This window comes from Notothenia rossii, assembly GCF_949606895.1.
Source record: "Notothenia rossii genome assembly, chromosome: 1".
Lineage (NCBI taxonomy): Eukaryota > Metazoa > Chordata > Actinopteri > Perciformes > Nototheniidae > Notothenia > Notothenia rossii.
This window is the reverse complement of record NC_136912.1, coordinates 60,958,768-60,979,834: the sequence shown is the minus strand read 5'-3', so window position 1 is coordinate 60,979,834 and position 21,067 is coordinate 60,958,768. Positions and strand designations below refer to the sequence as shown.

The following is a 21,067-nucleotide window of genomic DNA, read 5'->3' as shown; positions in this document are numbered from 1 at the left end:
TACAAGTATATCAAAATTGTGCCCAAGTATAGCACTTGTTGAGTTTATGAACTTAGTTACTTTACACCATGTGGCTATAAAGATAAAAAGACTTAAGCCTTGCACAGAGGCCTGAAAATACATTTTCAAAATGCTCAACAGTGCTGCCAAAATTATAAACTGACTGCTCCACAATTTGAAATAAATGCTTTTATATATTTCTATTATGTGACTCTTTGGCGTTTCTGTTATTATTAACACTGCTGCTTTAGTTGTTCTGACTGCTAAAATCCTCTGTCATTCCGTGGGGTGGGGGAGCCGGGGGCTCTGATCCTTGTCACCTTTTTCATACCTGATGAGTTTGCATCCCTGTATGTTAAAAAGCCTCAGTCACCTTAATTCATGTAATAAAAACATCTCAGGTCAGTAACACTCAAAGCTAAATCTGCAATACCATGTTCAGCTATGTTACTATTTATAATGTTATTGTTGTTACATCAGAAGATGTACATATTGAAATGATTTTTTAACTTACAGTAGGCTATTTTTTACAATGTGTGTTGGAAAGATTTATTAAATTACAATGAATATTGTCATTGTTGAAGGCTTTTAGAGAAGGGGGAACTATAAGCCTAAATTACATACAATTTTATACCTAAAAACATAAAAGCCACAATAAATAAGTCACAATTATTCTAGTTATTTTTACCTCCCGTATTGCTTTCAACCCACCAGCTTTTATGGTGTTGTTACGTCACTAACTGTAAGCTTGTCACATACAGTCTATGGTCACTCAGAGTAACCTACTGTTAATTTAGCTGCTGGAGAAGAAAGATCAGGGGGGGAGGGGGGGAGAGAGCTGTGGTTGATGGGCCATTAGTTGTGTAAATACACAGCTGAGAGCTGCCGTTTCATTCAGACTGTTTAAAAAACTGTAACAACGGACTAGTTTTCTTAGCGGATGCATGTGAATTTAAATCAATACATACAACTATTTTTTAAATCAATAAAAACATTTTCTAAATCCATAAAAGCATTTCAATTAATATTGGGAGTCATGTCGTTACTTTGTTGAGAATGTGGCCATGTAATAAGCGGGATAATTTGCAGCGACTTGTTTTTTATGGGGAAAATAACACCCTTCATCCAGATGAGGATCCCTCCGCTACACTTTGGGATCCTGATCGACCGACGAAACTCCAATATACATATTTTTGGTGAATTACTGAGTTTAGGCACGTTAATAACGTTTTAATGAAGTTGAATACAGTATATTCATATGTGTCAGTGATTTCATGTCAATTCGGCGAACATAAACATAAATGATCGTGGTGAAGATGATGATTAAATTAGGATTAAAAATTGAGAGCCGGGCTGCATTTCCTCCCGTTCGTTTTTTTCGAATAACAAAATTATTTTGTTAAATAACAACATGTTGATGTTTTGTAAATGATTACATGTCTCTTATTTAGCACAGAGTATGATATCCGTGACATATGGATCTTAACAAAGTTCCGCTGTACATCCAGCGTACTGTATCTGACTTTATTTCACATGAGCTCCAGTGTGGAACCCCACTGCACCTCCTGGTGGATCAATGATCCATTGCAGCTGGCTTCATTATAAATACATTTATCTATCACGGGGGCGGTCTCAAGTCAAGCTGGAGGTTTTCCCTTGAGCGAGGGCAGATCACGTACCAATCACGGCCCTCGCGTTTCAAACTGTCCGAAATGAATCGCTCCATCTGTACAAGGGATTTGATTGGATGTAAAGGATCCATACCGAAACAGAGTAAAAGGAATAATTTGTAGAAAAGGAGCAACAAATAATTCCTTAAAAATAAATAGCATAATAATATTGAATAAAATAATTAAAAAAAACTAAAGTAAAGACAATATAAAATATAAATGCACAAAAAACTAAGTACAAAGTTCTGTTCAGTAAAAAAAGACAAATACTATAGTTTAAAGTATAGAGAGCTGTAAAAGAGGTTATTTTGAATAGAAAAGTATTTCAAACTCCCTCTTTTAAAATGATATGTAATGTAACTTTATGTTTTCCTCCGGGTCAGTTTTGATTATTCACATTTTTGGCTTACAGGTACCACTTTACAATAAGACTACCCTTATAAAGGGCTTACAAATAGTTTGTAATTCATTTATTAATTAGGTTGTGAACACTTTATAAGTCATTAATAAGCTTTTATAAGACATGAGATAAACAGGGCAACTGTGACCGGTTGCTTGCCAAATAGTGAGCCCACATTTATCTGTACTGCTAAGCCTTATATTGGCTACCTAGCTTACTTCATCTTCTTCATCAGCCAGCATCCTTGGCATCTGTTGCTCACTGAGTTGATTCTCTCGAAGTAGCCAATATAAGGCTTAGTCATCTTGCCAAATAGTGAGCCTCTGTTGATGAATGAAAACTATGTTAGAACTGGTTTATAAATGGTTCTTAAAGATTAATAAAGTGTTTACAACCTAATTCATAACCTATTTATAAACCCTTATGAATCCTTTATAAGGGTACTCTTATTGTAAAGTGGTACCAGGCCATTAGTTGAGAGTTTTCATCAATTATACTATAATTAGTGCTTATTAATTGCAAGTAAGGAAGTTGTTGTACATTTGTTTTGGTCTTAATATGCCGGTCAATATGGGCCTAATAAGGCAGTAGTACCACAAGAATAGTAATTCTCCCATAATAACACTTAACAAACATGATCTATTCTTATGTAACAAGACATGAAACTATAAGTGTTAATTAAAGGTTCCATGTCATGCTTTTCCCGTTATTACCCATCCCCTTTTGTGTTATGAAGGTTTTTATGCATGTAAACATTCTGCAGAGTCAAAAACAAGTACACCCTGTAGGGAGTAAAACTCTAACACAGAAAAGACCTCCCCAAAACGCCTCGTTGGAGATTTCTCATTTAATTTCTGGGTATCGCTATGTAGGGATAAGCTTATTATTGGGGGGCAGGAGCTCCAACAAGCCGTTTAGGACAGAGAGTGAATACCGGTGAATACACATACTTTACAGAGATGCTGTATGAGAAACCAATGTGAGTTTGGAAAATTGCACAGCATAAATCTATTTTAGTATACCTCAACAATGGAATTATGATCAGTTGAAATGGCCATGACATGAGACCTTTAAGTCTAAATAACTTAAAATTAGGTATCTAAGAACATGTTCCCTATTTTAAAGTGAAGTATTGTTCATAACCAATAAGCTAGTAGTTTGACTCTAATTGACCTGAACATTACATTACATTACATTACATTGCATTTAGCTGACGCTTTTATCCAAAGCGACTTACAATAAGTGTGTTCGACCAACAAAGTACAAACTTGAAGAAAACAGAATCATATAAGTACATCAGGTTTAAAAGAGCTAAAACATTTCAAGTGCTACTCAACTGGCTTTAGATAAGCCAGTCCTTTATTAGTATAGAAGTGCTTTGTTAATAGTTCTATCGCTCGAAGTGGAGTCTAAAGAGATGAGTTTTCAGTCTGCGCCGGAAGACTTGTAAGCTATCTGCTGTCCTGATGTCAATGGGGAGCTCATTCCACCATTTTGGAGCCAGGATAACAAACCCACGTGTTTTTGCTGACGGGAGCTTGGGTCCCCCTCGCAGTGCGGGTGCAGCGAGCTGTTTGGCTGATGCAGAGCGGAGTGCATGTGCTGGGGTGTACGGTTTAACCATGTCCTGGATGTAGGAAGGGCCAGATCCATTCGCAGCATGGTACGCAAGTACCATTGTCTTGAAGTGGATTCTAGCAGTTACTGGAAGCCAGTGAAGGGAGCGGAGGAGCGGCGTGGTGTGGGAGAATTTAGGAAGGTTGAAGACCAGACGAACCGCTGCATTCTGGATGAGCTGCAGAGGTCGGATGGCACATGCAGGTAGACCAGCCAGGAGGGAGTTGCAGTAGTCTAGGCGTGAGATGACGAAAGCCTGGACCAGATCCTGCGTCGCTTTCTGGGTCAGCTGGTTCCCTATTCTAAAGTTGCCTCCTCTTCACACTTTGTAAATACATTATAGCACACAACTACTGAAATGAACCTCAACAGTAAATGAACAAAGTAGGCACATGTTGAAACATCTGTTTTATTAATGAACCACTAAAGAGAGGTTCAGACACATCCCAAAACATGTCAAGTTTCTCCAAGGCTGAAAACACATATGCAGCCTGTACTTTAAAAAAACAAACAGATTTTAACAGAGTTTATTTATTAGTGATCATACTGTGTGACCTGCTTGTATGTACTTGCACACTAGGTGTACTGTTCTCTCCATGTGTTGTACTGTCTCAGTGTGAACATAGATTAAACAGCCAGACAAACTCTTTTGAGAGCCAGGGAATGAGCAGCTATGCTCCTTTATTTACTTATTTGCAGTCCACTGACATTCAAACGGAGTGAAACCATAAAAAAAGAAGTTACAAGGCAGTTAATGAACTCATACATGCAAGTGTAACATACACAGATTAACACATGGGACAACTAAGTGTAAACAAGGTAAATAGAGGCTTCCTAATGACGTCACGGGATTTTGCGTCAGACATCTTGGAGTACCACTCTACTGGTGGGAGCGTTCAAAAATGGCGAAAATGAAAGGCTACTACGAATCACTAAACCCGGAGGATAAGACCGTTTACAGAGAAAAATGTGCGTTGATTGGTTCAGTTGACCCTTATTTGATTCCCGTGAAGGATTACAGCACCGATATAAATTCATGGCCTTCACTTTCCTACTGTGATATCTTGAACAACCTGGTTTTTTCGCCTATTCCATTGTACACCATGGAGGAAATGAAGGTGTACAAAGGACTATAGGCACATAACCAGTTCATATCCGGGTAGATCCGCGACGTTTGCGTTGCATATCAAGGAGATGTGGCTGTGATAGCTGGAAAAGTGAGTAAATATTTTGTGAGGTCCTCTTCAGCTGGCTTTTTAAATATCCCTAAAGTCCCCCAAAATAAAATGGGTGAGGCTGCTTTTATCCACTACGCTACCAAGAAATATCAGAGGCCAACTCACTGGACATTTTTAAACACCAGCTTTTATTTTTGTTGTACCTATATCTATATGTTTACTTTATTTCATAGGGTTTTATATTGTTGCATCAATTAACTTAGTCTTATTATGTATTTGTATTATCATACCTTTTACCTCGCCGTGTCTCTTAACCTGTTAAAGTGTTATATGTATATATATGTTGTTGCTATGCTGCATGTACCTGTAAAGATCTTAACATCTGATCTGAGGGGAATTTCTTGTGGTTTATTTTTAACTTGTGATGTGTGCCATTTTTTAAAGCACTTTAAGCTACACGTGCTTTATGAAAAGGGCTTTATAAATAAAGCTTTATTATATATTGCAATATATTTAAATTACAAAAGTTGTGAACCTATTCTTGGTTGTCAGCTTCTGTTATGTGCTACCTAGCATATGACAAGGTGGTTCTAAATAGTCAACAATCCAATAATATTTTTGTATTTTATTTTTCAGGTATTGCATTCTCAGAGTATTGGGCTGCCGCCAACATGTCCGTGGGTACTGATGAAGAAGGATGGTGTGCAGTCATCACAGCTAACTGCAACTGCAAGGCTGGTTTGGGATCAACATGTACATGTTGCATCTCTCCTTTTCTACATAGAAACATCTATACGGATACGTGATGCCAAGACAGTTACCCAGGAAAAAGCGTCCCCTCTCAAAAGAAACAGAAGTACTAATCAATCTGAATGACAGTGTATATATTTATTTGATTGAACTTGTTTCTTTTACGTCAAATCTATATTAAGAACATGTAAGTGTTACAATCAAAAAAAGTTGTGCACACTAAAATGACACAAAAATCATCATTATTTAAACTGACACTCAAAGAGCAAAACCTCCGCTCAAATATCCAAAACTCTAAACACATGTTCAGCTCTGCACCCAATTTGCAATTCAACTTTCCACTTTTTGAAAAGTAAAAGTATAACAACAGTGTATTTGTGTTTCTGCACATATTTTGGAGACTTGAACAATCTTTATTTGCAGAATTCTCTATATCAAACGCCATAAAACTGTGTGCTTGAGCACGATGGTGTGTAGTTGGTTTTACAAAATGTCTTGTACGATGAATGAAGTGTGTGCCATTTGGTGCAAAAGTTTAGTTTTGGTAAGTGTTTCTGTAGTTCTGGGTGCAGTGCTTAAGTCTGCAGTATATATGAGGTGTTTTGCACTTTGTGTGTATGGTTTTGTGAATTGTGTTTAGTGTTTTGAGAAAATAAGCCCTGCTTTCAAAAAATGTGTTTTAGCATTGAAAAAAACTGTAATATGAACACAATGTTAATCTATCTCTGTTATGTGAGGTGATCTCTGCAGCTTACAGTTAAAGAAGCATATAGGCCTACTTGTTTTTCACCCTTTTTGAATGGGTAAATTGGAAACCTGTAATAAATATAATACGTTGCCCTTTCAATGGTTTTTTTCAAAATGTATTTACCCAAGCTTAATCAGTCTGAGTTGCAGTGCCAGTCTCTGGTTCAATCAGTCCTTCTTCTTCCCCAGTGGCTCCCAGGACTGGTGTGGGCTCTTCTAAAGATGGTATCAGATACCATGCTGTAGAGATCAAGTAGTGCGATGGATGACCTTTTTATGGCGCGTTTATAACTGGCATGTGTAGCAGGGGAAGGTGCTGTAATTTTCTCGTGGCCCAATTTGACAGACGGTGCCCAGTCAGGTTGATTTTTGTCAAAAAGTGCTACTTGTAGGTCAGTTATATCCTGGGTGAACTGTTAACTAATACAAATGTGGCCTCTTTTGACAGGTCAGACTTTAGATATATTTAAAATGCTGGTGTCAAGACATTGGAACATGACAAATAATTGAGGAAACCAAAAGCCTCTGAAAAGGTGCCAGGGACTGTACAGCCTTTACTGTTTACATATAATCAAAGAGCCAGTAGGCGGGGGAATTACTTTAAATTACAGTTAAACGAAGCACTGCAGGGGATTGACAGACTGGTGTGAAGATGACCTGAGCCAACGGATGACTTTACTTTGTAGATACTCCACAATCTGATATGTCGATCGATGACAGACTCCAGGATTCCTATTTCCTTGTTAAGATGCATGTCTTAGTACGTGGGTTATATGTTCATTTTGAATGTTTGTACGTAAAACCCGACACTTACCTGACGTGAAATGATCCCCACAAACGCGAGTATAGTTGTGGTTGGATGGTTTGAGATCCTCCCGTCCGATCCTATTGAGCAATTTTTCCTGCCGGCGCTTTGAAAGTTCATGTGTTGCTTCACCCTGGTGTGTTATAATAACCGCTGGCAGCCTGTAAAATGACTTCGGCCCCCTGTTTCGATCACCTCTGTCTGTTGCCGCAGCCAACAATGGCACAGAAGTTAACCATTGCATGCTAATTAATTAATGCATGTTAATTAACAACTAGTTGATGGTTCATTTGTGTACCTTAATATAAAGTGTTACAGAACTTCCTTATAATAAAAGTAAACAACATAAGCTATGAACCCTCGTAGGACCTGTCTCTTGTCCAATAGTTGCCTTTGTGCCCATTGTTTCACATGTACTGTGTCTGCACGCTGACTAGCTGTCTGAAAGGATGCCTGCTGGTGGCAGCTGACTGACTGTTGTTCAGGCTGGTGACCAGAGAACGCAGCAGCCTGTCAGTCTGCATCATTTTACCATTTGCCCTTGGCTCCAACAAGTTAAACTCCAGCATAGAGGCACACACACACAGCCCCCTCCAGTGCAAACACACACACACATGCTAGCCCAGAGAGTATCAGGGTATATGAGTAATAAGAGGACGTGTCGGCTCACTTTCCCCATCCTGTGCTGCTCCTCTTCCTCCATCTCATTCCTCCTGTCCTTGTCTCACGGATCACAGTATGAAAGCTCTTACAAAGTACTCCGGTAAAATCAAATTTGAGAAATGAAAACAAAGCCATAAGTCAACAATTTAAGCTTATATTACTGGGACCAGTGGTGTAAAGTATCAAAGAACAGTTTCTCAATTTCACTACTAAAGTACAATTTTGAGATCCACTGCATGTATCATACGTTTAGTGAGTTGATTTGGATGAATGATGTGAAATATAATCAACTCTTAAATCAGACTTTAGTTCCACCTGGAGTACATTCACAAGCTACCCTGCAGTATACAAAGTCATTCAAACTAGCTGCACCTTGCAGCTTTGATGACACACACACACCTAACCCCACACGAAGGATGAGTGCATTAAGCGCCGCTCTGCCTGCACTATATTGGATTCCATCATCTCCAATGAGCAGAATAAATGCGTGGATATTTCCTCTCAGTCACACAGTCTTGTCAGTAGGCGTCCATACTGAGCAGCCCCGCGCCGCGAGAAGCGTAGCATGGATAAAGTGAGAGCGAGCGGGGTTATCTGTGTGGGAGGTGGAGGCGCCAGCGTCTCCCTTCCCCCGGTTGGTTCACCTGGCAGACAGTTAGCGCCTCGTTGCCAGGAGGGTCAACGGGGGAGCGGTGGGCTGGCATGAAACCGGATTTCCTTGCCACCACACTGGCTCAGCGTGAGATGGATCCCTTCAGGACAACAGGCAAGTACTGAGCTGCCTCCAGAAACCTCACACACACACAACCAACCGTAAAAGTACACTCATTTACACAGTCCAATCTCAAGGGATGCTGGGCAGGTTGGATCATTTAATCTTGTTCCGCTACCGTCCAGAGGAGGGAAAGGTACTCAGGTCTTGTACTTAAGTAAAAGCAGAAGTACCAGAGTGTAGGAATACTCTGTTACAAGTAAAAGTCCTGCAATCAAAATGTTACTAAAGTTTAAGTAAAAAAGTACTAAAGTACCAAAAGTAAAAGTACTCATTATGCAGATCGGCCCTTTTCAGGAAAATACATATTATTTATTGATTATAAATATATGATTGCTAATTTGAAATACTTTGTATACTGCAAGGTAGCTTGTCGATTTGACTCCAGGTGAAACTAAAGTCTCATTTAAGTGATGATCATATTGTTAATCATTAATCTATATCTGAAAAGTAACTAAAGGCATTAAATAAATGTGGAACAAAAGTACACAATGATTACTCTCTGAATTGTATAGGTTTAGAAGTACAAAGTAGCAACACATTTAAATACTCAAGTAAAGTCCAAGTCCCACAAAAGTGTACTTAACTACAGTAATTGAGTAAATCTAGTGAGTAACTTTACACCACTAAAGAGGCCAGAGCCTGTGGCAGGACTGTAGCAGCCGATCATAGTGCCTACAGTTCGGATTTTGCTTTCATTACCTTTTAATCATCGTTTTAAAAGCTGTGAATTTCTAAATTGCCTCTCTTAGGACTTTGACGTTCTGTTGTGTGAATAGGACAGGTATATGACCTGGTGGTCACTTTTGAAAGGAGTTCATGAGAATCAGAATACTTTATTCATCGTGGGGGAATTAGGTAAGTTAAGTTTGACCCTGGACTGTAGTATTGGGCTGAGATACAGAGATCATGGTCTGAGGAATCAAACTAAACTAGGAAAATAAATCTGTTATAGTCATTTGTAAGATTTACAGAATAGAGAATTATTGTGAGTATTGCATTCTTGTTATTGTTACTAGAATTATTATGTTAATTGTATCTTTTTAAACTCTGGCACAATCATTTCCTTCGGGATAAGTAAAGTCTTAGCTTATCTTATCTTAAATAAAATAGGTGGGTATTTCTAAATTCAAGCATTGGCTTTAGTAACTACTAATATCTTTCAAACTTCAAAATAGATTTCATTAAAGAGGCCCTATTACTCTAAAATGAAAAAAAATAGAATCACTTGTTTTATTGTATTTTTTTTGGTTTACTGGTATTTGATATTCTTCTACTGTTTGTATGCTTATACAGAGCCAATAGTACCATATCAGGAAGCAAAAGCCAAACTATGGCATCAAACAAACTGAAAATCGAATCCTTGTGTTTCTGTATCGTCATCAGAAATCAGAAAGGTTAATACATTGAAGACAAAAAACTGCATGAAAACTGCAAGGTAGGCTAAACACTGCACCAAGAAAACCTTTACAATTAAATCTTATGGAAAATATATAACTTGAGGTCTTCCAAATACCCTACTTTGATTAAAAACAAATGGATACAAGCTACGAGAAGAGTGTAAATCTAAATACTGCAACACTCGTGCAATATACTCAATATGCTTTATTACTGTACAATTTATTTACAATGTTTTACCAGCTCCTTGAATACTTTAATATATTCACTTAAATTACTGGTACCTATTTTTAACCATGCTGTTCTTATTTGATTTTGCTTATTTGTGTAGTGCTCACCTTACAATTTAATATATTTGGTCTACTCTCTTCCCTTTTTCATTTAAACTGCACAGTACCTTTGCTGCTGTAACTCTGTACATTTCGTATAAAGGTAAAAAAAGGATTTCTGATTCTGAAGACTGGTAAACTTTGTCTGGCAGAAGCAGATCGGTCCATTATTTTCACTCGGCTTGTGTTCTTGTTTTTCAGGAACCCCCAGTCCTACTAATGCTTGCCTGCACATAGACACATCAACACACACACATACATACAGTGTCCCAGTCCCCGGCTATGTAAACACACACACAGTCACACTCATCTGGCCATGTAACCTTAACAGCCCTATCAGCCTGCCAGCACAGTCTGTTCTTTCCAGCCCCATCCTCAGGTGAGCCTTCAGCCGACACAAATGTGTGAAAAGATTTGAAGGCTTTAAAAGCGACCCCCTTAGGGACCGACACAAGACGCAGAAGAATAGGAGGGCGAGGACTCCATCTCCCCGCAACTCTCAGTATATTGGATATTCTTTCAAATGGAAATGCACAAAGGGGCTGATGGTACTCGCCACATCATATTACTGAATTAATTTCCAAAGTGGCCTCTGCGCCCTAAAGGGATGATCCTTTGGTAATACTCTGGAGCATGTAAACTGGACTTTAGATCCTGTTATTGAGCACTAATCTGTCAATGGAAATGGTCAATCATGGTGGTTACATTTGGAGGAGAAAAATAACAAAGTGTGTAACCGCAGCCAGTGATTCATAGCTTTCAACACGGTCCTCCAAATGCTCTGATAACCCAATAAGAGCTTGAGAAGATGACAAAAGGCCAATAATAAGCATAACTTCATTACACAAATTTGTCACAATGTGGCTTAGGTTTTCCTTTCTTTGTAAATGTTCAATTACACCTTAACATGACCTTGGATCGTCATGACCGAATCCTCCAGGCCAACGCATTATAGCCATGATTCGTACGAAGGGATACTGATCGACTAAGGGACAGAAAGTTGTGAGTTTTGATACAATTCATTTTGGTTTGTACGGTATATTTGGCAGTTCTGCAAATAACTCTGCCGGTAATTTCTAGATTCACTGATGAATCCATTGGTCATTTAAAATGTTTGAACAATATGTCCATCCCAGTTTTCAAAGCCCAATGTGACATGTTAAAACTCAAAGATATTCACTTTGATGTGATGCAAAACAAAAACAGCTGTAAATATCCATTTACTAAAAGATTACTCTTAACAATTTATAGATTCTCAAAATAGTTGGCCATAGCTTTTCTGTGGGTCTTTTGATCGTTGCAGTTCTATTTTTCATAAAATGAAGCAAAACTGACTTGATTTTGGACGATTATGAAAAACACCATATTATAAACAAGGATCTTTTTTTATAATTCATAGAAAGGCATCTAAAGTATGCTTCAGGTATAGTTGGGCAAGGTAAATTAAATATACTTAGTAAAGGTTACTTGGTGAAACAATGTTACCAAAAAGTTATCAGAAACTATCTCATAATGATTGTCTCAATCTTGGAAAACAATCTCGATGTGCTGCTTTTCTGTGTGCTATGTGAAAGTAAAGTGATATTGCATATTGGTCATACAAAATGAAAGTTATCAATAAATTGCCCTAGCTTTGGGAATTAGTTTTTAGTTTTATATTTTATCAATGAAATAAATAAGAACATAAACTGCGTATTCATTTTTTCCCAAAGAAAGAAAATGGTGCTGAAGCCCTTCTTTGTAGATGAAACCATTGACCTTCTCCTTTTGTCTGCTAAAGTATGTCAACACTTTCTTCCTTTGTTACCAAGACCATAATCACTTTTTATACTTCAATTGTAACAATTGCCAAGAACATACTTGTTGTAAGTGATGAACAATTTCCACGTATAACACACAAAGAATGGAGATAAACTCAGAAGACCTCCATTAAAGTAAGATGTACTACACATCCTCTCGAAACACTCACTGCACTGGCACTTCATTTGGTCACAGCAATTCATGTTTTGAAGAATCATCTAATGAGAACTTCAGCACAGTGAGTCAGGAGAGGCTGAAGGACTGAAGGAGGAGGCTGGAGTACTCCACCATCTCAAACACCGGCCTATAGAGATATCACTGAACCCGTGAGTAACCACAGTTGTATGTTTTTATGTAATACAGGTAACCCTAACCTAATGACAAGTTCAGCAGTTCCGAATGAACATTTTGTGAAACAAAAACTTTACCTTAACCCTAATCTTGATTTGACCAACATCATAAAATGGACATATGACTAGGTTTGGGGAAATAAAATATCCAAAAGTCTAAAACACTGGCAACTAGGTTAGGGCTATCTTGTGATTTATTTTAAACTGACTGATTTTGGATATGACAAAAAATATAGCCTAAAAATAAAGGTTAAGAAATATAAAATTATTACAATTATAAAAGAAAAAAGAAGAGAGCAAATTAATTATAGTAAGGGAGGGTAATTCAGGGGGTAGGGGAAGGTTAGTTTGAGGGTAGGAAAAATGGGTAGGGTAGTAAGTAATAAGAATAAACAAAAAAAGATAAATAATAATAATAATAATATATTTAATTTGTTAGCGCTTTTACAGGTGCTCAAAGATGCTTTACAGATAATAGTGAAGAAAAAAGAAAAGAGAAGAAAGGAACAACAAATAAATATATATTTAAAGTTAAAGTCAAATAATACAAAAACAATCACACATGAAAAGCCAGATTGAAGAGGTGAGTTTTTGTGAGTTTTTTTAAGGTGGTGAGGTCGGTGCAGTCTCTGATGGGTTGTGGGAGTGAGTTCCAGAGCGGGGGGGGGGGGGCAGCGACAGAGAAGGCTTTGTCCCTCCGGTGATTGGTGCGGGTGGGGATGGATAGGAGGTTGGCTTCTGATGAGCGGAGGCAGCGGGAAGGGGTGTGGTGGTGCAGCAGGTCTGTGAGGTAGGGGGGGGCCTGGTTGATAAACCATAAACATATAAATAAACATATATAGATAAACATATATGTATAGGATTAGGTAAGGGGGCAAAATAGAAATAAGCAGGGAGAGAGTGAACCCGTTGTCCATCTTGGTATTCTGTAGGGGTTATATGTTGGGAATACAGGTAAGAATGTATCTGGAGCAAGGCAACAATCACAGTCTTTGTATGTGAGCGTCTGATTTGACCAACATCATAAGATGGACATATGGCTATGGTTAGGGTTAGGGTTATACATATATGTAAATAGGTTTAAAGCGTTTTTACAGACTTTACGACCCCTCAAAATGCTTTAACATTTCCAAGTCAGCATTCACACACATTCATACAGAGGCAGAGGCTGCCATACACTTGTTCAGGGAGACCTTCCCACACTGTTGGGGCACATTGGGAGCAATTTGATGTTCAGTATCTTGCCCAAGGACATTTGTTGACTACAGGGTCTGGAGATGGAAGCATCAACCTTAGAATTGGTGGACAACAATCTACCGTAGGAACCTCATCTGCCCCAATATCCTATTTGCTCTTTCAACAAAGCAGTGGACATGACTATGATAGTGGATTTACAGGGTGTCCCCATGGTCTTAAAAAGTATTAAAAGTTGATGAATCAATTTAGCGAAAATTAAGGCTATTAAAAAGTATTAAACGGCATTTTCTAAGGTATTACATTTTGTAGCTTGTTTTCAATAAGTATATCAATTGTCCAAAGAGGTTGTATTCTACAGTGTGCCTGAATGTAATCATTGTGTAGGTGTGTAGTGTGATTCTGTGTTGTTTATTTATGGCATCCCGTTGGATGTGACGTCATCTGAACAGCACATCGCACGCTCACTGCTTGATAGCGCGCGAAGGTCCGTTTACGCTGGTTGTTAAACAACATCGTTATGGGGAAATGCAAGTCTGCGTCCAAATGGTTGGAAGATAAGGAGGAAGGACAATCAATACTGTATTTAGTCAATGTGAGGTGAAGTGTGTCGCCAATGTAACCGGTTAAAACTCCAAGTGGCGATGAGGTCTTAAAATGTATGGAAAGGGTCTTAAAAAAGGTCTTAAAAGGGATTACATTTGACTTCAGGATTCCTGCATATACCCTGATTTATGAGCATTGCATTCATATTAAAACAATTCAAGCAAGAGTTGGTTTTTAATATTTTTTAAATAACTCTCCACTGAAACCAGTACTGATTAAATTCTCAGAAACAGGACAGAGATAATAAATTGTTCTCAAGGCCAACATGGATTTGATTCTTAGATGCAAATTGTATGTATTTTGACACTAAACCTCATGATAACTGAGTCTTCTGCTACTAGCCATGACCGATATCCTCACTGCAAGAGGATTCTCAAAATGAAGGCAGACATTCTGTTGCTTATATTCTCCACAAATCTGCATCAGCGAGCACAGAAGTTGCTTTCTTACAAAGCAGGTGACAGTTGCCAGGAGCCTCAACAAGTGTGTCAGCAAACAGACAGAGTGCAGTCAACAGAGACCTCCCACCAGAAAGAATACCCTGGCCTGGACTCCTGGATTTGCAGTACAAGGAATTACTTTCTACAGAATTTTGTTACAAACAAGGTTCCTACACTGAAATATCAAACAATAGTATATTCTACATTATCTGCTGCTTGCTTATAACCTCTGTCTGTCATCACTGATAACATGCAGGTATCACTTCACCCCAGGGTCTGTTTTATTTCAGCATCCTCCCTATCCTCCATTTCTAAATGATTGTGTATGTGCATGTTGGTGGAGTCATGCCTGTTCTTGCTCCACGTACATGATCACCTCTAATGAACTCGCTGTTGTTTTTCACACAATTTGACAAGGCCCGTCTTCCTTCCAAAAATCTCATTTGCATTTTTTTAAATAACAAGCATGCAAGTTGTTTGTTTGATTCTCATTCTATGCAATTAAAACATTCGGATAATTAAAAGAAACAGTGTGAGCAGAGCAGTAATGTGCACCAACCATGCGCCAGGCGCTGTCAAATAATTTGGAACATAATTTAAGCATCACTATCAAAGAGGCAGAATAACAGTGGTTTGTTTCAAAGGGGTTTGTTTTTGCTTTTGATACTATTGTTAATAGGCTCCCCATGTTGAAAATTATCCAAATTCAAAAGGAAGCTTTTTCTTTTTTCATAACCACAGGGTGAGGTTGAGAATTGGATGGCTGAAGGAGGTAGACTTATCTGTGTGATTGCCTTTGAGGATGCACACGTCTGTTATCCTCATTAAATGGTGCGATTATTACAATGATATTTCCATTATGTTCCAATGAAGGTTTGGGTTTTTGGATTTCTATACATGAGACGGTTTGAAACACTAGTTGGTTGGTACCAAAGTAAAAAGTAATTTGCAAGCTGTATCTTTGAGTCTTCTCCTGTGTCTTAAATTGTGTACTTCTGTACTTACATTGCTGTTTTAGTGCATAAGTGCGCCCAAATGTGAAGTATTGCAGAAAGCACCATCAGCCCCCGGATGATCCACAAAAAATTGTCAAAAAGTTGAGTATGGAACGCTGGACACTTCTCGAAATCAACATTCCCCATCTTTGCCCCAAATCTGGTTGTTTTGACAGCACTAGAAAAAAAAGTTGTACATGTTGGTGTTTCTACGGAGCCCCTAAAGGGACATAAAAAAAAATAGTCAGGATAACGGGTTAGTATCTCGTGCGCACGAGAAACTAACCCGTTATCCCAACTTTTTTTTTTTCTTTTGAGAAAGTTACCGGTGCGCCAAGGAGGAAGTGGAGCGCACAGGAGACAACCATTTCATTGTAGACTGTTATGTTTACGTGGGGAAACGACAGTGCATACATTATTTGAGATATATTTTGTACTCAGACTTCATTTTAAGGACATTTGGGCCAGGTGTGTGTGGTTACTCCAGGAGGCAGCGGGACATTTAACTCAGAGAAGAGCAGCACCAGCGCTCAAAGAGCTTTTAAGCACCATCTACACTATGTTTACCTTCATTCGAACAGCTATAAAGAGTGACCGCAGGCTGTTACGTTTTAACCACACACACCTCTACACACACACACCTCTATACACACACAAACACACACCTCTACAAACATCGAACTGCCCGATTATTCCCCCTTTTATTAGTTGTATGAAGGAGATGTCCGGTCACCAAGGCGCATGATGGGCGGACTGGGACTAAAAATCAGCTCGGGAATCTCACCCAGCCCAGCCCCCGTAAACTGTCAATGTGGGGGGGGGCTAGTGAACTGTCAACAGGGGGCGAGCCTCGCTGCGGGGAAACGGTGGACCTAGTGGGCCGAGTGGCCCGCCCGGCCCAATCCGGTACCGGCCCATTGGGATTCGTCCCGAACGTCCCAATGGCCAGTCCGCCACTGACTCTGTGTGTGTGTTCTGAGTGTTTGTTTCCCTATAAAACAGCTGCGGGCAGCAGGTACTCTGAGAGTCACAGACATTAATTCATAGATCAAGGCAGACTGGTTTACAGACTCTCCTGTTTTGCCAATCCGGTGCTTAAACAAATAGCTCTACACCCCTGGCCGAAATGTCCTTAAAATTAAGTTTGAGTTAGAAATATATCTCAAATAATGTATGCACTGTCATTTCCCCACATAAACATAACAGTCCGCAATTAAATGGTTGTCTCCTGTGTGCTCCACTTCCTCCTTGGCGAACTGGTAACTTTCTCAAAAAATTAATAAAATAAAGTCGGGATAACGGGTTAGTTTCTCGTGCGCACAAGAAACTAACCCTTTTATCTCTCTCTTTTTTTTTTCTTTCATGTCCCTTTAGGCTCCGTAGTTTTCCACAATTAAAGAAACATAGCATTAAAGTGGTGTTGAAAATCCACAACTTTTAATTTTATAAAGAAATGTAACCATGAACCGATACAGTGAACAATCTTTGTTAGCTAGCGAGCAGCCATTGTCCCTTCCAGTGAGGTCACAGCAATCGTGAACAATTTGAGACTACATTGCACAATTTGGCAGTGTACTTAGGGAAGTGTGCAAATTGAGACATACTGTAACATTGACATTTCCCCCAGTACAGGATTATTTGATTTACTTTAATTGTCCTGCAACAAATGGTAGATAGTAAACAGTAACAACGACCACAATGATCAGAACATTTAAAAAATGTTTTATAGATTTGATTTACATAACAGAAATGTCCTCTAATAATGGTGCAATGTACTGTGTCTTGGCTGTTAAACATAAATACACATTTATTGAATAATTCTAACTGATCAACACGAATGTCAGAATCCCCATTAGGACCTGTCAAAGAAATGAAATCAATTTTGTTTTATAACTATCTTTTCCCATGATACTATTCTCACCAACCTGAGCAAAGCGGATAAGAATTCCACACATCACCAGGATTTCAAAAAATGTGTCTATGTTTTTCCCAATTTGTTGAGTCAGATTGCATTTAGCAGTTAGTGTTAAGACATCAAACTAAATATACTGTCATTTCTTTTCAGGTTATTTTGTTAACTGTTAAAGGGATACAGCTCATTCCCTAACCACCCAGGGTTTACATTGAGGTTAGATTAAGTTATTTATGGTCATAGCAATGAAAAGCTCTTATTAACTGCAACATATGAATCATATTTCTTGTTTCAATAAGACGTGGGAGGAAACAAAGTGTTAAACTGAAGCACTTTCCTCTCAAACAAACTATAGATCAGCTTGGTGAAACCACTTTTACCCTCTGTCAATACCTAATTTATTTTCTGCTGTCTCAGTAAAGAAAGATGCATATTTAAAAGATTCTAATTGTTTCCTTTGTCGCAATGATTCCAGGGTAATTAGATCTTAACAAGATATGGTATTTTCTGCTGTGCTCCTACACAATTTATTCAATCTCTAACCGCACAAAACCCTGCTTGGGATCAAACCAGAAACCTTATAGTTTGAGTATGTCACCATATCTATATTGAGCAGCTGTCCCATGGAGAAGCAACACTATGATGTTATACTTCACATAGAAATACACCATATGTCCAACGGGATACATTCCCAATGACTTCTCCAAAATGATTTCAGACATTAACTTTTAGGTTTAAAAGCAGTGTGTTCAGCTTTTAGGGCCCCAAAAGTATGTTGAATTCAAAGCACACATTTGTCATTGGTTATTTCACCTGTTGTATGATGGGATGTGAATAACAGAGAGTCAACCTTGGTAGGATATTTTCCATTAACCATATAGTCTTGCTCTAATAAATACCCGGACTCTTTTATAGAACGCCTCACAGTTACTAGTCTAGTTGAGCCCCTTATTGGGAGTCTAGGCACCATTTTTTATAACAATGTAACCTCAACATTTGAAACTATAGAAATGGAGATACATCCGTGCAAAGAGATGATTTGCCATTAGCAAGTAGCCCCTTTTATAATTGTCATTACAACACAAGCAGTAAACTGTATCTGTATACCCACTTCAGCACATTGCCAGCCAAGGGCAACCTCTTTATTTTAAACTGACATTTCCTAATGTACTCAACAAGTTAATATAAATGCATTAATAGTGTAAACTATAAAGGCTGCATCTTTACAGAACATGTCCTTGGGAGTAGGCTGCCTCAGCATTAGGACACACTTGTAGGACAAACTATTATAGGCTCATACTGTGACTAGCTTTTCTACCTTTGGAGCTTTTTTTCCCAAACAGATACCCAGGCCTCATTGTAGATGCTTTGTGGCACTGGGAAAATAATAAAATACTTATTTCATGGTATTCACCACTAATGGAACCCATATGGTATTGGGCGTACCACTGTTTTGTTATAATTAAACAAAAGTGATGGTATATGCCCACTTCAGCCAATCAAGTTCAATGTCAAACTGATATTTCTTAATGTCAAACATTTAATACCATGACTTCAATTTAAACAGGGCTACTGCATGAGTCAACAAGTTATCTATAATTTACAATCTGCTGCCTCATATTTACAGAATCTGGAGGAGAGGAGAGGAGGAGAGGAGGATGTGTGTAAACCAGAGGAGTGAGCAGTACGTGAAGAGAGTGGAAGGAGACATGATGAGACGTGAGTAGATGTTTTCCTTGAGGGCTGAGCTATGTAGATCAGAACCCCTGGGACTGAGTGGCGTGAACCACAGGAGCCATCCTTTCCTTGCCCCCACCCCCCCCCCCCCCTTCCCCTTCCCCTTTACTCAACTGGAAACATCATCAAGGCTGCCTCTACATGTGCTACGAACACGCAAATCTTCACTAAAGGTCATCGACAGATCACATCCCGAGCATCATCCCTGACAAACATGTGTACAAATAAGGTTTTCAGCTGCCTGCCTTGATGAGGAGCAAGGCGATTTTGTTTGTAGCTGGAGCCATGACTTACATCTGTGTAAGTGAGCAACATCTATAGACGCCCTTTGCCATATCTCTGGGTGTGAGAGGTGATGGGGTGATGTCATTAAGGACCGTCTCTCTTTACCAGGGCCACGTCGCGCAGCATCCAAAAGGCTCTTTCTACTTCATTTTTTTGCTGTGAAAAGTCCTTGGAGCGCACATACACAAATACCGCATTCATCCAGTTTTATATGGTGATGGTGCCCCCGCAGCGGCCGACGGACGCAACTTTACTCCTCCCTCCTCCTCCTCCTCCTCCTCCTCCTCCTCCCTCCTCCTGCTGGATCGGGAGGATAGAGAGACTCCATTCACCATACGCGCGCACAGCCTTCTCCTCAGCCCCCCCCCCAACCTCCCCTCTACCCTGACCCCCAGCAATCAGCCTGAGAGAAGGTCCGCGTTAATTCGATTAAGTATTATTTAAACAAATGTTATACTTCAAAAAGCATTACTGATTGAGAATGGATAACAAACGCTTATTAAGGACATCAAGCCGAGCGGTGACAGTTATGCATAGTTCATACATTTATACAGCAGGGTTTTATTTCTAAAGAGAAATTATTAACCACGCAGCCATTTCGGTCAAAGCCTTATTTAAGGTTTTTTTTCGAACCCGGCTATTTTGCGCAGCTGTGTGAGTCCATGCGCTCGGAACAGAGTGAGAGAAAGTGTCAGACACAGGAGCTGCTGCTGCTGCTCTCTCTTGTGCAGCATCACTAAACCCTTCCACCGAGCAGAATGTGGAGAAAAAGACATTCATTACCTCAACTTCATTACCATCATGAAGTGATAAAATGAGCCCACTGTATCGCTCGATTGGCAAAGTGTGAAAGCCACAAACTGAATTTATGTTATTGCCTGGATGCAGAATGAAAGTGTGAACGTGCATTTACCGTTAAGACAGGATCCCCAGATCCGCTGCTTTCCCCCCCTCCACCTCAGACAATATTCCTCTGTGTCCCGTTAGGATAAGGTGCATTCCATCCAAAAGCCAAATAGCCCCCCTCACACAGAAAAAAAAAAAATACCGACGCTGGAGCGTTGCTGGAAATAACGCTGGCGCACTTTTCCACTCCAGAGGGAAGAAACTCAGGTTAGAATGCGGTCCAACATTAACACACGCGCGGAAAGAAATTAGTCCAAAATCAAGTCCGCTGTTAATCCAAAATGTTTTCTTGTTTTTTGATCACAACTATAATAAGAAGGATATTCTCCTACAAAGCGCTCCGGGTCCTTTTCACGCGCACCGGGTTACATGTTAATGACGGTGATCTTGGAGAAAAAGAAGCCAGAGTAGGAATTTTCCCCCCATCGTCCGCTCCTCACGATCCAGGCTGCACTTGGCTGATAAAACGCCGTCCTCTCTCTCTCTCTGCTCTCTCCTCCTCGCCCCCCCCTC

General features: G+C 39.3%; 1 protein-coding gene across 2 annotated transcripts in view; it reads right to left on the bottom strand.

The window, feature by feature from the left end:
* The window catches only part of nlgn1 (neuroligin 1), a 462,861-nt gene extending 441,838 nt beyond the window's left edge, over positions 1–21,023 (bottom strand). For both annotated transcript variants that reach the window (XM_079674266.1, XM_079674267.1), the window contains exon 1: positions 20,562–21,023. The gene's annotated coding sequence lies outside the window, so the exon portion shown is untranslated. The remainder of the gene's footprint in view (positions 1–20,561) is intronic.
* Between the last annotated feature and the right edge of the window lie 44 nt (positions 21,024–21,067).